Below are 20426 nucleotides of genomic sequence, written 5' to 3'. Positions count from 1 at the left end.
ACAAAGAGAGCTGGTGGTGTTGATTAGTTGCTTTCAGTTTTAAGTGCTTTGAAGATCTGATCTCATCTAGAACATTTCATAGCGATTGATTACTGTCTCTAACGAGTGTGAGCAAAACACATAACAGATTCATAGATCTGCATTATTCTATAACCTAAAACCGTATTTCCATATATACTAACTAGAAAAGTATTTAAAAAATGTTTACTCAGTATTACTAGAGTACAAGATAAACTACACTGCTCAGAAAGTGCAGCCTCTGAAACAACAAAATACAGCCAAATGCTTCCTTTCCCCCTCTCTCCTACTGCCCTAACCGCTCCTTTCTCAAGTTTTTATATTCAGGCAGAAGTAACAGTGGACTGAAATGCAGCTGAATACAACATTACAGATTATCTTCCCCTTAAATTCTGTACCCAAAGAATGCCATCTAGTGACCATCCACTGAACACAAGAATTGGTACCAATAACGCATCTCCCTTCAACTGTTAAAGTAATATATTGCACATTAACTACGATGCACGTGTCCATTTTGTTATTCTTTGGTGTGTGTGGATGAGAAATAGAAAGGCCAAGTTCTTAACCAGAGCATTTCTACTCAAGGACACCTGACATCCCTCAGCAAATTTGTCCCTTCCTCTGTGCTTCAACTACTCCATCCAGAAGGTGGCTTCTGTCTTACAGAATATTTTTAGGAGAATTGTCTCCGTATGTGTCTAGAAACAGCTAAACACTGAGGCATTTGTGTTTTCCCAGCATTTTCTAGACAGGAAAGATCCCATTTTCTCTTGCTACCCAGAGTCTCTTTTTTTCCTTAAGAAAAAATAATGAGAATTTCCATTTCAGTATTAAAAAAAAACCCACAGCACTTTAAAATATAAATGATATATGATGTTTTGCTCTCCCAAAACAAGACAGTCCTTTCATACTAAGCTGAAAGAATTACATTAGCATCCCCGTCACTTACTGTCTGATAGGGCATGTTTTGTGACACGTTACTGAAGACTGTAGTATCTCCGCAGTTTGGCACTTCCCTTGCTAATCTTTACTTCCCTCCTTTAGAAGACTGCGAGTATGTCCTGCTGCGTGGCTAATGCTCAGAATATCATAAAGTGTAATATATAAAATTGTGTAATATACAAAATTATGCAGCATGCTGGTAAATAAAATGAGTTCAGAAAAACAGAATAGCTTCATCTGAATAATATTATAGATGTTTCCTATTTCAAAAGCATTCCTATTTTTTGCCGTTGCTTTTCTACTGATATTTGATAACAGATTTGGATTTTGATTAACAGACTGATTCTTACAATAGTCTTTTTCAGATTAATTTTGCCTTTACTTAGAAAAAAGTAGCAGCAGGTAACAGGAGCAGAGATGAGCAACAGCCAGCACTGCCTTTGGTAGCACTCAGAACACAGGCTGGGCTACCATGGTGCTGATCACTAACTTCGTAAGCAGTAAATGTAGAATCGAGTCACATTTCGTTATCACAGGAAAACCTGACCTCGCTAGGGATGTCTCATTGGAAAACGTGAGTAAGGTCATGATCTATACATAGTTTAATAGCAAAGACAGACTCTTTAAAAGCCCTCATGCTCCTGATGCAATTGCCTATTAGAAAATAAAGGAAAAGGCTTTTGTACAACGTCAGGAGGAAAACTGCAAGCCATGCCAATTTATAATTAATCATTACCATTAAAAGCTATGCATCGAAGTTAGATAGATCCACCAGAACATTTCCAGACAAAACTACAGTACCAGACAAATTTAAGGAATAGTGTTGTTACCATCCTTTCACATTAGCAGGTAGCGGATTAAGATAAACCCCTCACACAAAATACGACTCTTTACACAGGGATTTACCTTCTTCCGCCTAGATAAGTTATAAACCACCAGAAAAAACATGTACTGAACAGTTCTGCATTCATTCATTTCGCTAATATCTCTCCATTCATAGAAATTCAGGATACTGTGGGCTTACTGCTATGTAGGCTAATCAATAGTGCAAACTGAACACCAAGAGCTGCGGTACTCTCTGGGTAACAGTTGCGAGGGCTGATAAGAGAGATCTTGGAGAAAGAAGCACCTTCTCCTGCCGACTTTTTGCAATAAGGCAGCACGCTGGTGACCTTATCTGAAGCCCAAAGGGAACTTAATCAAGGGGCACAGAAGAGATGTACACCAGAAGTTAAATCAGACAATTAAAGTCAAGCTTTGATTGTATCTTCTTAAAATTCTGCTACTGTAGGTAAGAGTAATTGATTTTCTGTAAGGAAAAGATGCAATCAGCAAGTCAAGAACGTAGGAAGGCTTGTGAATATTGATAATCCAGATAAAGATACCAGAACAGTCAGATTTATTGAAAAATGAGTTCCTAAACAGATGCTTGAGATTTTAATATACTAATGAAGTCAGCTGACTTGTGTAATACAAGATTTGGACTTCAAGAAGCCTTGACTTAAATGTTCATCAAATGCATATAGTAACAATTCAAAGTATGTTCTTGTTTCTGAGATGTTGAAAAACCCACGAAGGAGGTATGTTAATGAGCACTAGGTCATATATCATGTACGATTGTAGGGTGGTCTGTAGGGCATATTTTTTGTATTCTAGAATAGCTCACCAAGAAAATTAGGGGGGTAGCCTCCAAAAATTTCTCCACGTTCACTCTTAATTAATAACAACAAAGAGAAAAATCAATAAAAATCAGTGGTGCATTCATACGCATATAGAAGTACGTTTGACCATGTAAGCAAGATAAGTATTGCAAAGTCACTGCTAAAACCTGACTTAGGACACCAAAAACAAGTGGTTAAAATATATATGGCATGCACAGGTTTCATAGAAGGGGAAATCACAATGTTACATTGTGCAGGTTTTAGAAAAAAAAAAAAACATAGAAGATGTTTCTTTGTAAGCTAAAGCCTTTCCTTTAAAAAAAAAAACAAATTACTTTAGCAACTGTATGCTTTTAAAATTAAAGCTTAAAAAATATCTTCTATTCGCAATGATATAATCTTTAAGTGTCCTAAAGCTTAGTATCAGTCATATTTCAAGCAAAATGCTGTTCAGCTCTGGAAAATATGGTTCCCAGGAAATCATTAGTCTCACATTCATGAATAGCATTAATGTTAATTCATAGCTTTGCATACCTGTTTATGAAAACATTAAAGCCACACTTTCGTGTTTTGGGGGGCAAAGCGAACTGGGTTTCTTATTTTCATGCTCCTTTAAGCGACATATTTACAACGTTTACTTTAAAGCTTGACTATAGGAGACTACTTGGTGAAAATTGATTTAATCTAGAGGCATAAAGTTAGAATGGATTTAAACATTTTAAAACCAGAATGACAGGGGTTTATGGCAATTTAAATTCACACCTGCAGTTCAGACTACTTTTCATGATACCCCCCAATCTTTTTGTGACTCAAATACTCTTTGTTATGCTAGTCTGTGGCTCCCAAGATGAGCCCAAATCTCAGTTGATGATAGGGCTGCTGTCACATGCTGCAGATGTGGACACGCCAGACTGCAAATTAAGTAGTGTTCAGACAATAACCATTTCAAGCTTATTTTTTTCATTAAAAACTAGCAGTTAGTATGTTTTCTCTGTGCTTTGAAATGGTAGCTAAAAGTCAAACCGTAAATCTGCCACTTAGCGACAGTTTGCATCATCTAGAGCCTGCACCATAAAAGGTTTTTCCAGGGTTAATCTGAAAGTTCTGGTTTAAAAAATAAAACAACCACTGTCTTCCCAAATGCTTCCCAGAACAAGATTCCAGCTATCAGAGATAAATGATATTTTAAGCCTACCCATTTCAGTATCCAAGTAATCTGTTTAGGCTATCTGAAACATGAGGATTAAGGGAAAATCCTTGTCAGTGGTGAATCTTATTAGAAAGCCCAGATCCTCTTCCCTGTGAAACTACATGAAACTACCTGTGATAGTGCTAACAACTATTTTCTTTCTATTCTATCATCACCTTGGCCAAAGAATGGGTAGTAGGAGCCTATTGCACACAGGAGCCTGCAACACTAACTCATCAGTGAGTTTTAAACTGGAGTTCAAATAGTCTGCCTTACGTAAGGGAAATACATTTCAGTGAATTAACTCAAAGCAAATACAGATAGCACAAAAAAAGGAAAAAAAACCTGTATGCGGCTCTCCATAAAAATTACTTACTGGCAGAGTTGCTGAGAGTGTATGAAAAACACATTTTGCTGAGCTGATCATTAATCTTGCACCACTTTTAATGTATCTTCTGCATTGTGCAAGGCTGGAGTACTGTGTGAACCAAGTGACTGCTGCTGGCTAAGTCCCTCAGAACCGTGCAACAACATCAGGGAAGACTCCAATTACTCTACCAGAAATCAGCTTTTTTGTGTGGCTCCCCTGTCCCCCTTGTATATTCTTACCTTGAACAGGTAGAACCAACCAGAATTTCAGTGAATGCAAGTTTCCTCCATGGCCTGCTCCAAAGCCAGGTGATGGTGGCACAGAAAGGAGGAGACCTGGACACAGAGCCACTGGCTATCACTCAATAGTTGCTTTAGCTCATCACTCACATGAGCTTAACAGCATGCACACTCTCAAGCTGACATCACTTGCCTCTCTACATGTTCTATTAATTAATTCTTAAAAATATTCTGCTTGCTCGTGTGGTGCAGGAGAACACTCTGCATTTGCTTATCCATGTCATTGCTTCAGGAGGTCGCCTCTACACTGGTTATCTTTGGATGCAATGTCTCAGTGTGGAGCTGCACATGCAGAGTTTGGCCTGTTGATAAACATCCTTCTCCCCAAAATTAACTACAAAGTGCCCGGTTACCACAAGTGTCAGGGACTGGAGGTCCTTCCTCCTTACCTCCTCGTCCAAGCTTCACTCACGCTTTTAGCTCCGTACAAACAGCCTCGTCCACACTCAAAACCAGGATAAGGGCACATTTTTTCCTTTACTTGCCTGCTTCCTCCCCATGCTTTGAAAGCTTCTCTTCTTTCAGATTCAGGCTTTGGAGAGGCATCTCACCACCAGTCGAGGCCCACAGCCACCAACTCCTCATGCAACCCGCCCACGCCATGCTGCTGCTCCAGCTGACCAGCTACACCTTCATCTCCCCCATCGCCCTGGCTCCCCTCTTCCCAGGGCAGAAGCAATCCTCATCCCCCATGTTCCTCACACCATTTTCATCCAAACATTCCTCCAGACACCCTGCCTGGGAAGTGGGAGGCCAGAGTAGCAGCCCAGTTTCCCACCAGGCGGCAGTCGACAGGCCAGCCTCCTCCTTTGCGCGCCTTCTCCTGCTCCCTGGGACGCCATCAGCACAGGCCCTCAGGCCATGCCAAGGGATCCATCAACCTTTTTATCACCCTTAAGCTTTCCAGTTTATTTTTCAAGTACTAGAGTCCATTCCCAAATGAGAAAATATGGTACGATGCTTCCTTGGATAAACACGTGTGCTTTCTCACACTGGCAGAACCCATAGGTAGATTACCATGAAAAGAAGCGTAAACATCTACAATCTCAAATGGGATTGGAACTTCTTTCCTTTTGAAACATCAGTTTCGAGCCCAAAGGCATGAGAGATCTATTTAAAAAAAAAAAAAAAAAATCTCCACACATCACACATTCCAAAGACGTGACTATTTCCTATATAAATATATTTTAAAAAAAGAGGGTAAAAAGTGGCTGCACATGAAGAGAAACTGTACTTTTCCACATTCAGCTTCTATGCGCTCACAAAGCTTCAACAAAACAAGCAAAGCCAGAACACAAACATCGTCTTTTAGAATAAAAAGGGTACCACAAATCAAAGAGTAAAAATTTACAGAAATATGTTTACATGTACCTTTACAATTACATAGCGTTTGTCAGAATACCAAGATGCTATTCCAAGTTTGTCTCATAAATAACAAGAAATGTACCCATGTTTATAGTTCTACTGAAAAACACTGGGAGAATCCCAAAAGTATTTGTGCTGAATGACACTCTAACTAGTTCTCCTATATTGTTTTCACATAGTACAACCTAAGCAATAGAATACTGATTTCAAAGGAAAATTCTTAATATCTTTTGATTCTAAGTGGATCCAACAGTAACTGTTACACACTGCCTTATTTGTTACTCTGATCAGTCTAGAATAAGGATAATCAGGTATGTACTGAGTCTTTGCTTATAAAATATTCCATAATAAATTGGACCAAACCAGCAGGAGGATTCTCACACTGGAGTCACTAGTTAATAAGTGATTTTAAAATTTTTTCATTATTATCATTTTTTATAGGTCTATTAATTTTCAAGCAATACCCAAAGAGTAGCTACTTAGATGTGATAAAACAGGTATGGCAGTCATAAACCTGTGTACTGTTATGATTTAAGAACGTAGCTATGCAAGACTTCAAGACTATTGCCAACGTCCATTTCCCAACCAACCAGAAACTAAATTAACTTCATATTGCAGAGCAGTAGTTTTGATATGTCAGAAGCATGTGCAAGACATACCTACACTAGGCCTCCATTTTATAGAAAACAGTCAAGTTCAGTGGTTTTAAGAAATTTGCCATATATGGGATATTTTTACCTAATTCATCAAAACAGCTTTGCAAGAACTTTCTTAAATATTTGGCTGACGCTTTAGAAACTGATTAACTTAAGCACTTGCAATTAACTTTCAAATGCGACGTACAAGTTGCAACACCCTACAGAGTAAGTTTAGGACTTCAAGAAATTCTAAAGACTTACTTTTGAAGAAGAACATTTGTAACACATTCCAATCTTCCAACACTATCTACATGGTGAAATCTCCCCAAATCCCACAATCCAGCAACTCAGTGTAGGTTGCATAATTATTATAGTTCACCTTCAGGTTTAAGTATTTTGCAATTTCAGATCTGAACCCTAAATATCAAAATTAATACTGAAACACACCTTGGCAGAGGTAAAGCTTCTAATTAACTAAGCAGCGTTACCTGCACTCATTAGATAGCTAGTAAGATATATGCTAATAAACTCAACTGTTTAATGAGGAAAAGAAAGTCAGTAACATTAGGTAGCGCTCTTCCCATACAGACAGAAGCATAAACTCAGTTTCAAGATTACTTAAACTTTAGACACATCAGCCATTGTTTTAGGAAAAATTTATATGGAGTTTTACACCCAATTTAACATAAAACCAATATGTATCTATTTCACAGGTTAGTGCCACTACTAAATGCACGGTTAAACACACACACACAAAACAGAAGGGAAGCTGGAGGTAGTGGTGCACCGAAATATATAGAACTAACAGCACTTACAACCATGTCAGCTATTTTGTTTCCCAGGTGTATGTTTTTCCCTACTTATCAGTCTTACAAACACTTCCCACCCCAAGCTACTTACAGTCATTAAGCCCTTGTGTCAAGGTCTGGGACTGTGTCTACATGTACTACCAAGCGTCTGTACCTTTTAACAATATTGCAATATGTTTTGGGGGAGTGGGGACCTGAGGACATCCATTCCTAAGAATAGCATCTTCTATACTGCAGCAGAGAAGACATCCTCAGGAGATGAGAGATGATGCAAAGAGAAAATAAGCACTAGGCTGCTCAGCAGGAATAGCATTTTCCCACTCTGTTAGACTACCTCATGGGTATAAATCAGAAAAAAGCCAAAACCTGGGGATTTACCTGCTTCTAATTGCAGAGCAAGAATGCATGATCCTTCTGACAATCATTTCCACCTTCCTGTTTTTCTATGGGCTCTACCACTGTCCCCATTAAACAAGAAAATAAAAAAATCTGCCTCTTATCTGTCCATCTGCTGCCCAGAAAACAGGCAACACCTCGCCAGGTCAGCAGCATACGTCACGAAACTTGCGTTCATTTACAATGAAAGAATTAAGCCAAATGAGTAAGAATAATGTAAAGATTCCAAATGACCATTCAAAAACAAACTACAACCCAAACAAATGTCTACATTTAGCCTGTACCCAGGGCTAGACTATAACAGTCGTCTTATCACCTAACAACCCCTCAACAGCCAGGGCGGGGAACCAGGAAAAAGCAGAGCAGACCCACAGGTAGAAGAGAGAGAAGATTTAATGAAACCACCCCCAACACCAACAGAGATACACAGAGTTACACTCAGCCAAACGAATATCCATCACCATCGACCAGAGAGCAGTCCTCAGGAGAAGCCAGAGGAGGAGCAGGAGGAACCCCAGCAGGAACCCCACAGGAGCTCCCCTCCTCAGCAAACCTTCCCCCTTTATAAGGACCATGACATTACGGTGTGGGCTGCCCCTGTAGCTCACTCAGGGCACCTGCCCTGGCTGACTCCAACTGCTAACGGCCTGTCCAGCACGGCTGGGCTGGGATTCCATCCCAGACAAACCAGGACAACCTTGTTTTCTAAAAACGAAGCAAGAATGAAGAGAAGAACAAAGGAAAGTTCACCTGCTTTACCTGTTTTCATAACTAATTAGCAATTAGGAATTTCAATTTCCTTCCACTGCCTTGCAGTGCACTCTTGAAATACAGCATGCCCTGTCAAAACTCCTCCCAGTAACTTAGCTTTGGGTACTGCTACATTTCTAGATTATTTTTCATTTTATTCTCCTATTTGAGTAAGCAAATAAAAACAGGAAAAAGTAGAAAGAATATGTCATTTAGTGTCCTCTTACCTGTAATAATGATGTCTGGATATTTGTTCAAAGTGCGTGGGTAATTACAAAGCTTAGGTGTGTCGTGTCAGAGGTTAAGTGCCACTCAGCTAGTTAAGAGGATGGGAGCAAAGAAGGGGTCTCAATTCTCTGCTGTATTCACAAGAAAAGAGAACAGCTTAGGAGAAGAAACTGAAGCAAGCTGAGCTGTGTGATGATCACAGGAATGGAGGGAGGAAGACCCAGATCTGCCCCAGAGCTACAGAAGCCTTGATCACTTCAAAAATATAAAAATCTTTACTTCACAGCCCTATACTGTTGAACAGAAATGTCTGAAGAGTTTCAAGTGTTTAAAATTAGACTAGATATTGAGACGTTATCACCAAAGAACTACAGCAACACTGCAAGTCCCTTTTCCAGCCAAAGGAGCTCCTTATCTCGAGACTCATTGTTTCACTTTTTAGCCAGACTTTCCTCTGTCTGTGAGCATTATTTTATCAGCAGTGAACAGCCTATGTCTAGGATCATAACAGTACTTACCAGTAAACAGAAAAATTTGGAGGATTACATTTCTGTTCCAGTTTTGCCTTGTACTTCTCCTCTGATTTTATCTAAGCTTTTCTTCCTGCAGCACTGATTAGTTGCACTTACCTACAATTTCCCCTTCTGTTTTCTGGGGCAAGCACTTAGCAAAAATCACCATTCTTTCTCTTACATTTTAAACATCCTCTGGTTCTTGAAAATAAATTAAACCCTGGCATTGCTTATTCTCCTAGTCTTTTGTTTACTGCATATAACTGTATCCTGTCTTTGGATGATAAGATCTCAGCAAGCCAGATTTGTGATTTTTGTGAAAGTGCCTTGGACAATTCCTGTACATACACACATATATAAATATATATATACATATATATATTTGCATTTCCTCTCAACCAGTGACCTGCTAAGGCCTCAAAGTCTTGAAAGTCTTATATGAGACCAAACCAAAGCATAGGTTTTGAAAGCATAGGTTTTCCATATAAGGAAAAGTATAATGTATAGGGGTTCACAGTGAGGAATATAACTGTTCTGTTTCTTAAGTGTTGACTAACAAATACTAATATAACATTAAAAATAGTTTTCTAACTTATCTGAGAGACAAAATATTTAGATTGGGAAAAGTAGCTGCAATTCAAAAAGCAGTTTTGCTTCCTTTTTTCTTTAGGAATCTTTTATCATGGAGTTTAATTCTGATGGCAAGTAAATGATGTCGTGAAGATGCCCATCCTTCCTCCTGCTTCCTCATCTCAATTTGTTAAATTTGAATAGCAAAGGATTGGCTTGCATCCCTAAATTTGTGGGGTGAGAGAAACGTCTGAGGCACACAGACATACTAAAGGTATCAGAAAGGTACCTGAAGGTGGAAATGCTAATACCACAGGCATTTATCCAGTTAGTGACGTGAATCTTTCCCCACAGCCGCTTTGCTGTCTACAATCAGGTAAACTGCACTCATACTACAAAAGCATCATGGAAAGGATTAATTAAGTGCCTTATAATTGCCACCAGCTTATTACTGCAAAGGAGAGGGTGCTTGCTAGCTCCTGCTCTTCAATAATTGCTGTGTTAGCAGGCAGCTGACTCGGGCCGTAGTTCTATGCAGCATCAACTGATGGGACTCCTGTCCTTTGCGTTAATTATTGATCATTTTTCCAAGCGAGTCTGCTTACAGAACAGCCTTAAAAAACAACTTTTTTTTTTTTTAAAGCACAATGTTTTTCCCATTGAGCCCAAAGCGCAGCCACACAAAGCTTTGCGCCAGTACAACTGCGGAGCAGAAATAGGGAGAGGGGGAAAAAAAAAATTGTAAAAAAATATTTGTACTTGACAAAGAAAACACTGTTGCACAGAATTTGCACCCAAAAAGGATGTGATTATGCAGACAACGTTGTACAAGACAGAGATATTACTATAAACTTTTTAGTGCACTTAGCAACCGACAAAGCGATGTCTCTGTCTTTTACACAGCCGTGTAAAAGCATCTGTGAGCATGTCTGCACTAACTTTAATTTAATTTAAACCTTTACAGAAATGTTGGGTTATTCTTGTGCGTAGGTCCTTTCCAACTGACAACTTCCAAAGTGCAGATGTGCTAAAAGCCTGAAACCCCTTCCTTTCCCTTCCCTCCTGCAGATACACTTTGGCAAAGACAGACTCGTGGAACGGATCAGTTTTCAACATATCTTCCTCCTTTCCACTGCCAAGATTTTTTCAAGCCCTGTCTGTTATCAAATGTTGCTGGTCTATGATTGGATTGTTTTTGCCAATCCATTTTCGTTCTGACCACGCTTTCATAGCATGTATGAACATTTCCAGCACATAGCGAAACACCAATACTCTGTCTTTCATTACAATGTGGTTGCAAAGACTTCTACTCCTTACCTAACTTCAGTTTTCCATCTCCTGCAGCCTATTACTGCACACAAATGTCTCCAACAGAGTAGAAGTACTTTTCTCGACTCATATGATCCAACTCTTCAGCCAAAAGCTAATGTTATAGCTTCTAGAGGTTTCTTGCTAACCTTTACTGCACAAACTGTAATTTTTAAAGCGTAAGGAATTTTTAGATAAATGAGACAAGGATACATTATAATTCATTTCCTTAAACTACTAATATGTTGTACAGGGAATTCAATATAATTCCTTTTATTATTTCCAGGAGAGCAGCCAAAATACGTAACTATTTTAAATGTCTCTCTGGATAACATTAAACTAGTGCTCGATACGTGTATAACATATCTATAAGCATGAAGACTATAGCTTCAAGTGATTTTTGAATACAGTTGGACTTTTGCCTACAAAAAAGCCCCCGAACAATACACTGCAGTCCTTTTTGCTTGTAAATCCTCCACGAAACCATCTTGACTTTGCAGCCATATTTTATATTTGTGCATTGTAGCCTGAACTGAGGGTTAAGAAAGTCGCTGAGCATCTCTCACTGCAAATCAGAAAGCAGAACCAAATTTGCAAACTCCATTCCAAATCCAAACATGCTTTTACAAATAACGTAGCCAAGCTCCATTACCACTTACAATTCAATACATTCTGCGCGTTCAGAATTAGAAACATTTACTCAGGTTTATCTATTTTACCTGAAGACAAATAACCTATTCCTGACTTGAAAAATAAGAGTATCAGTATTGATGGGATGTTCTTTCACGTAGCTAAATAAACGCACTCTGGGATATTGCGAGTCTGAGCAAGCCCAGCTCTGGCACAGCAAGTTTCAAAGCCCAACACTTTAAAGACTTTTAAAACCACTGCCACAGAAAATTTGCTGCAGCCATGCTGAGCAATCCCTCCTGACTCTGGCCTGCAGGTGCAAACCAGACCGTGGCAGATACCTAAGAACAAGCCATCTGGAGCCAGAAAGCAACAGAAAGGGGAGGGAAGGAGAGGGTGCGAGGCCCCTAACAGAAAACCTTCTCCCTGCAAGCTCTGTGACCATATTGAAGGCCACCTAAGACACTGCTCAGGTCTGGGGCTTCCTATCTAGAGCTGACTGAGCCCAAACCAAAATGTTGGAAAGAAAGTCATGTTCATGAAAAAAAGGACACCTTAAAACCCTGACCTCACTAGTCTGAGTTAACTGTTCACAAGGCAAGGCGAGATGCCAGAGTTTCCCTTTGATGCTGATCCCATAACAAAATCAGCAGAGCTTTCTAGCAAGGAAGGTGTTCCCCTTACATGGTTTGCATTACCAAATAAAATCAGCAAGGGGCATGTAATGTAATAATGGATTGGGTGTTTTAATGACCCAAACCAACACGCCTGTTTTCAAGCTGCTTCTACTATGATCAGTTACTGTCATCAAGTAGGATATTATCGAGCCATTTTCTTACCATCAGACACTGGTGGATCTTTTAGCAAGCTGGAAAAAGCCCCTTTCCACCCAAGAGCAGTGACATAATTTAAGAACAAAATATGGATTATCTAACAGTCGCCGCTATTTAGGTTCCATTTTCCTGATCACCTCCAGCATTGCCATTAGTGTAAATAGACGCTCTATCATCTTCCTTAAATATGAATTTGATCTCAAACTACTGGGGAGCATTTCAAAGAGTTTCCAGCCTCTGTTGTCAAGCCTTTTATCTGAACCATTAAAAATAAGAGGGGAAAAAACCCAAATGTGTCACATAGTACAGGAGAACACAGAAGAAAAAGGGGACTTACCAACACTTCCAGAATATGCATAGATCTAAGACTTGCCTTGCTTTATGTCAGCCATTTGAACTAAATGGGTTTAAAAAGTGTTAGGTTATGCTAAATGAAATGAGTTAAATGAAATATAGCACTCTATTTAATCCTGATAGTTACCTGGAATGATTTTAACAGAAGTTGTTTTCTGATAAAAATATTTGCACTCGTGCTTCAGAGAACCCTGACTAAACAGAATTTCAGAAAAAAATGGATGTAAAATAAAAATAAAAGCTAAAATCTATTGCTACTGCAATTTAAGATATTTATAGAAAGAGAAAAGATCAAGTATATTTGATCATTGGATCATAACATATTAAGAAGTACCTCTAATAAAAAACGAAACAAAACTACTAGTACAGGGAAGAGATGAACTATCAAAATATATGTTCTTTATAAAATTTGAAATGCTCCAAAATTCCAGAAGGTGAAAGCTAAGGATTTTTGCCTCATCGCAATCATGCCAATTTGGTTAAAACTCAAATAACTTGACCGCAGACTTTGATGGGTTGAAAAAAAACGTGTTAGATGTGTAGTTTCCACCAGAATAACTAGGAATCAAAAAATTAAGTATTATTTCTAGACGGTTAGCATATTGCATAACAGGGCTCCTCAAATTCTGCCAGAGGCTGAAGTATTCTGTCTTAAACCAATAATTGGGCTTAAATTCCTCAGGAGGCTGTATCACTTTATAAATCATTCACTTTATACCTTTATCTTTTTCATACTTCTAAAGTAATTTGTAATATTAGACATTTTTGGTATCTATATATGCTCTCAGGCTTTAAAATTTGCTTCTTAATGTCAGATGCACGGTGATTTTGAACAGAAAACGTGAACACATCACTGCAAGTAAAAGGAAAACACTATAATGTTAACGCCACTCTTTTTTACGACACTCCTCAGAGTTTGCACTTTTTTATCCTGTATGGTTTGATTGACATTTTTTTGAGGAAAAAATGCAGAAGGAATCAGAAAAGGAAAAACTCCACACTTGCATGTCCGATTTCACACATCAGCAATCCCAGATGCATCTGAAATGCTGAGTTTCCTAACATGTAATTTAATTTTATATTGCTGTGCAATTTATTTTTAGCCTATTTCAATGCTTTAGAGACTTGTGTTGCTCCTTTTCAGCTGATTAGAGTTATTCCTAAGTGGCTCTTAGCAAGCATGAAAATCAGAGTGAAAGGGATGAAGTGCATGTCAGCTGAGGAGCCGAGACAGTAAACTGTTATGAATTAAAAATTACTTATTCAGAGATAAAGATGCAGAGAGGCTTACATTCTTTACAAGCTCTAGACCTAGCCTTGTATTTTCTTTCTTTTGAATATTTTTTAATGTTTTTGCTTTGTGCTGTTCTCAAAAAACGGATAAATTATGAAATTATTATCATGGAACATTTTACTCTTTCTTGAAACCAAACTCGTATCATTAGCAAAGGAAAATGACTGTAATTTGTGACAGAGAAGCTGACCAGCAAAGTAAGCTGGTAGACTCAGTCTTTCAAAAGCATTTCTTACAAATATTACTATTGTAGTAAGAAACCTCTATTGCACCTTGGTCAGAAGACCAAGACTGAAAGAATGCAAGGTCTTTCAGGGCACCCTTGGTCAGAGAGGACACACGTTACTGAGTTACGTGGGAAGCATATGACTCCATCCTATAGCCAGCTTGCAGACCAAAACAGCTCTCAAGTTACCTCTGCTTCCAAATTAGCATTATTATTGAGTGATGATTCATTTCGAAGTCTTTTCCCAAACTGCTGTTTATCATTACAGAGAACACAAACGCTTTGCTCAGCAAAGCTAGAGTACAGAAACTTGCTGAGGTTCATTCTTTACATTTCCATTACTTGAAACAGAAAGTGGAGTTGATTTATTTGCAGGCTCTTCTGTCTTGTTGCAATCCTCTTCCTTCCAGTGGCTTTCAAAGTTATTTAGTTGACAGAACTTTGCAGAGTTGTAATAACCTCTAAACCTTTCCCCATCTATTCTTATAGTTGTCTTGCTAGTTAAATAGTTACCCAGAACTCATCCTAACATAACAGGAAAAGGTAGTTTAAAAACATATTTGTTAATTTGGCTCATTTATAAAAAGTGGGTAATTAAGGGAAGAGGCTGGATGAAAAGATGTTTTGCTTTCTGTTTTTCTTCTTCCAGTGCTGACCTTTACATGCATAATTACATGTGATTAGGGATGCTTTTACAGGTCATTATGTTCTGGCTATCTATTCTGTCCGAACAGCAAATCGCGTAAACCAAGACTCCTGTCCTCCTTCTAGAAGGACCAGAGCTACAACTCACAAATTCCAGTATTACATGAGCTCAAGAACTAATACCTGGATGCAAACTGAGCAAAGCCTCTGCAGAGACTTTAAACACATCTTAAACCATCCATCAATGTAAATGTGGCCCCTGACTGCCAAGATCAGGTGGCCCTGAATATACAGGAAGGAGGAGGGTGATGGCTGTCACCAAGTGCTCCAAGCCCAGCATAACTAGCTGAGGGACAGATCAATTCCACGGCAAGCCCCATTGGAGTCCGTGGACGCACCTGCAAGCTGTGCTCTGCTCCCACGTCAGGGTGAGATGGGTGCCCATTTCCTTCTCTATTCATGAAAGGAATCCATGTATGTGAACACGTGCTCCATCGTGCTCTCTGGACTTGATGGTTTGGGGATGGGGACTTCCAGGCTCAGCACATTACATTTCTGTTGCACACTGGGATGCACTGGGGTGCACACACACCCAGACCAAATTTCTGTGGTATGCTTTAGCGTTTATCTGCCTCGCAGACTACACCCAGTAATAACACTGCTTTGTAATACACCTACCACAGCACTACCCTGAGACGCTTAAAAATGTAGAAAAAAAAAAGAATGCCAAAATTTCATTTTCTTGTAGCCATCCCTCTCGTGAAAGGTTAAACAGAACATGCTTGGAATTAACTTCAAGCTATGTAAGAGCGTAAGCTGGGGAAACTCAGTCTTTTAGAACTTCAGGCAGCCTATGTATGTCCATACAGGACACAGTCGAGGCTGCAACTTGTGCTCTGTGTGTAACCATCCATCCTGTTTCACTGTTAGCAGCACAGCTTCCACTTAGGCTGACTATTATTCTTCCACACAGTACCCAGATATATTTCAGTGGGCAAAATATGTTGGCGACTGTTCCAAAAGGCAGCATGGAGAAAGCAACCTTGATGTGGCAGGCAAGGGAAAGGATATTTTCAGATACAGCATGTGCCAAGCCACTTGTCCAGAGAGGACAGCACAGCTACCAGGATAGACATTAGCTACTCAATTCACAGTAAAGCAACCTTCTTTTTCACAAGAAGGCAAATCAATTTTCTAGCAGCCTGGCTGCCGAGATTGTCTGGGAAGGTGTTGTGCTAATTATAAAAAGGGATGGTGGAAATGAGGAACAAATCTGTTTTTATTGAATGCACAAGGTGTTAAAAACTAAGAATGTGGAATAAAGAAAATTCTATACTTCAGAAATAGCAGTCTGTGTAGCAAAGTATGCTTTTTATTAACACAATTTTCACTTGTTTGGTAATTCCCGAAATCTAGAGAGAATGCTGGATAAGGAATGCTGCAGTTTCTGCTTCTAACATCTGTGTGTGATTACACAGGTAAAAAGAAACGGGCAGGGGAACTTATACTATTACTGGATAATCTATCATTATATTTTCAAGTTGCTGGGAACTCAGGAGTAAGCTACACTGAACGTTTAAGTACAGATATTTTGAAAGAGAAGCCCCAGTTTAAATGCCAGTAGCGTCTGCTCAGAGCACCAGTGACACTAGAGGTCAGCATGGGCGCATCTACATTAGCATTTTAGTCTGGGCCAGGAAGGTGCTTTGTCAGGGCTGCCTACCCCGCCGCAGCCCACCGGACTGAGCAGACCTCAGACTTTGCGAATTGGATTCTCTCATAGAAAAATGAGCTCTTGAACAACTGCTAATGGTGATTCAAGACATATGCCCGGATGAGATCTAGTCTGAAATAAACTCCCAGGACTCACACGGCAACCACAACGACTATTAAGGTGTACCCAAGACCACAGGATAGAAAAATGTGTGGAGGATGCTACTGAATGAAAAATCAACCCCAAAGGCGGTATTAAAGATGAACGTGGAACTCAAGGAAAGGTGCACTGAGGAGGCCAAGAGTTGAAAGACAGCAAGCACTACTAAAAGACATGTCGAGTCTGCCTTCACTTCAGTATCATTTGTAAAATCTAAGTTCTTCAGACACATTAGAAAGAAAAGAATAACAAATAGTGAAGACAGAATGTAGTTAAAGATAAATTCTAGCTTGAAAAAGAATACTTCGCCTCAGTTACGAGCAACCAGATAATCTGCATCTCTGAATTCTGAAGGACATGGAGTATAAAATCACAAGTTTAATAGAAAGCTTTTTTGTACTTAATCTCTCAAGTCACAGTAATACCCTGTGATGGAAGAAAAGCAAAGGAAAATGTCTAAACTTAAGCAGGAGAAAGAAAACTTTATCTTTCACTGGTGGGGCAGCTGATTTTATGGATGACAGATTCTTCTGTACTTCATTTCCCATTGGAAGATATTAGGTAGGAATTCTTACTATTTTAAGAAAGATAATGAATTTTAAGCGGAGAATAAGCTGGTAAAAAGAAAAGCCTTGCTTTTTTTTATAGGTAGAAAAATTAAGCAAAGCTATGTTACACACTGTATTCTCAGTGGATGCAAACTACTGCTGCCAGAGATCCGAGATGACCTGTGATTCTCTGCAGCACCAACAGCACTTGGCTAATAAATCCTGTTAAGGTGTCTACTAACCCAAGGTAGTGCCTCACATTTGCACAGATTTCAGTTAACTTGGATTTTATATGAATCAAGCTTCTCCTGCACAGGACGTTCTTCAATCTACCCAGAACACTTTAGCAAAAAAAACATAGTATATTTTCACATACTTAGGAATAGAAAGAAATTTAAGAATGAATTTGGTTTGTTACTGAACAACATAGGAAAACTGTTGATGCAGGAAGAAGACATATATAACATTTGTACTCTTGTGTTTGTACAGGGAAAAAGCAAGATATTGTATCAATCTCATCTGAAGGAATACTTTAATTCTGGAGAATGTCAAGAAACTGGCTACTAAGGTGACACTTTTTAAAATAAGATGGTAAAAAGCTTTTGTGTCTAAGAATTTTTTAAAAGCAGGCAAAAGAACTTAGCAGACCACTGATAATGACTCTCTTTGTCATTGTTCTTTTTTCATTAGATCTTGAAATGTCAAGGAAACTTAAGACCAAAAGGCAGCGCGTCCTGTGCCAATGCTATTAAAGGGCAAATGAGACAACCTGGATAATTCAAAGCCTATAAGCCTGGCATCGATCCTAGCAAAATAATGGAATAATTCCTACAAGTCTCAATTAATGAAGGATTAAAGAAGGGATATAGAATTAATGCCAGTCAACATGATTTTTTTTTAGAAAACAGAACTTGCCAAGCTAGCATGGTATCTTTGAAGAGATCACAGGAACCAGGTGCTGTTCTGCACTGCCTGCTTCCAGAGAACAGTCAGGATGGCAATGAAGTTCCCTGAAAATGGAACTTGTCTTGGAAGCGAGATTATACATCAGCAGGACATGAAACACCTGCCCATCAGTTTTACTGGGCATGTAGTGTTTAATTGTGGTTTGCTTTTTCCAAGAACGACTCCTCTTTCTTCTCATTCACGGCGTGCGCATGACAAGCTACTATTAAACACAATTATTCAAACTTAATAGCAAAGGGAAGCTGTTCGAAGAAATGTTCCTAAAACTCATTTATAGGAAAGAACTGTAACTGTGGTGCTGGTCTGAAAAAGGCTGAGTTTGAGATTCATTTCCTACACATTAAGATGATCTACTTTCTAAATCATTATCATAAGAAGTTCTGCTGCTTTGCAAAGTCCATGATGCAAATTCTTGCAACTCGCGCAAGTTTGCGATGTTTCTCAGCTGATGTTCTTTCAGCGATCCCAGCAGACCTAATTTAGTTTCTAATCATTTCACCATGCTTAACACATTTCTCTAAATTACTTTTGCATTTGTACTCAGAGGGAACACTGGCTGATTTTTGCTTATAAAGCTCTCCTCTTTCATTTCCATTGTCTCCTATGCAAAGCGAACGAAGCTAATTGCATACAGCAATTCAGCGATCAGCTGCTTTCAGTCCATACCATATTTCAATAATCATCTGGCACATATGGTGAATTTCATACATTTCATACAGCTCCAACCTCTATCGCATTACACAGAGAAGCACTGTACCTCGTCTGTGCCTTCTGGGTGCAGGTCATTTTCAAGACAGCCCAGGAAAATACGTGAGGGCACAAGTTCGAAGGTGTAGGAAACGGGCCCGTTTTGTGCTTATTTAACTACATTTACGTCTTTCATAGAGTAGAAGAACGGTATATTTAAAGTCTTCAGCTAGTTAACATTATTATTCACACTATACTATAAGCAAATAGGAAAATGATCGGAAAGACCATAGTATGCAACAGGCATAAATTACAGCAAACGCTCTGGTGGTTTGCCAGGCACATGGCACAACTTTTCATAATTTCAGGTCAGAAAATTTGTAAGATGTTTCTGTTTATATTTTTGTCAACACTTCCAGCTTTAGTAATCCTTTTGCTACTCTTGCGACAATTTTTTTCTTAATTTTCATTTTCCTTTGACTGATCAAAGACATTTTTGCTCAAAACCAATCTTGTCATATATTAAATTGTGTCATATACTGAATTTACTTCCTAGAGTATTTCTTGGAAAGATCTCAAGGATTTGTGACAAACAGGTTTGGTTTCCTTCTCTTCAAAACAACTGAAGAAGATGCAAAATTCCTTTTATATTTTAGAACTTAAAGCCCCTCCCCAGAATTTTCTTCAGATTTGGAGACAAATTCACAGCTCAAATTTAATGCAGCATTTCCATGATAGACTCAAGCAAGGTGTTCGTGAGTACCTACTCACATAGACCACATCTTTATGAAGTCTTTCAACTAAATGACCACAAGGTTTTATTGAAGGATATTCAGAACACGTGTTCTGAAGCTCACACGTGGCTTTTCACCGGCTCATGTTGCACCCTGCCTGAATTTATCCATCTTCCATAATGTTTCCAACAAATGAAATCACACTAGAATTGCAACTTGTTACCCTCTTTTTACATCTTCTATTTGAGAACAGCACTGCTCCTAGATTTGCCAACTCCTACCTCAATCTTCCTCTTGTTTAATACTCCTCCATCTTTACATTCTCATTTTTTCTTGAGCCCTTTGAAGAGCTGTACAACCATTCTCTCTCTGTTCTCAAAGCCTAAATCCATTCTCTCCAAATATTAGATCTGGTTTTGCCTCCTCCTCCTCTTTTTCCTCTCTCAAAAGAGAAACAGAAAAAAGAAGTATAACCTTTTCACACAGCGTTTAGTTATCTAGAGCAGTGTCCCTGATGCCTCATTCCCTCATTCTTTTAAAGTTTTCATATTACAAAAGCTAACTTTTTGCCTTCTCTTCTG

General features: G+C 38.9%; 1 protein-coding gene across 9 annotated transcripts in view; it reads right to left on the bottom strand.

The window, feature by feature from the left end:
• The window catches only part of SHANK2 (SH3 and multiple ankyrin repeat domains 2), a 310473-nt gene that overhangs the window by 185282 nt on the left and 104765 nt on the right, over positions 1-20426 (bottom strand). The gene's annotated exons all lie outside the window — the stretch shown is intronic.

Source organism: Leptosomus discolor, chromosome 12 (assembly GCF_034619465.1).
Source record: "Leptosomus discolor isolate bLepDis1 chromosome 12, bLepDis1.hap2, whole genome shotgun sequence".
NCBI classification, from domain to species: Eukaryota; Metazoa; Chordata; class Aves; order Leptosomiformes; family Leptosomidae; genus Leptosomus; species Leptosomus discolor.
The sequence above is the reverse complement of the archived record's forward strand: the minus strand, read 5'-3'. Positions and strand labels throughout refer to the sequence as shown.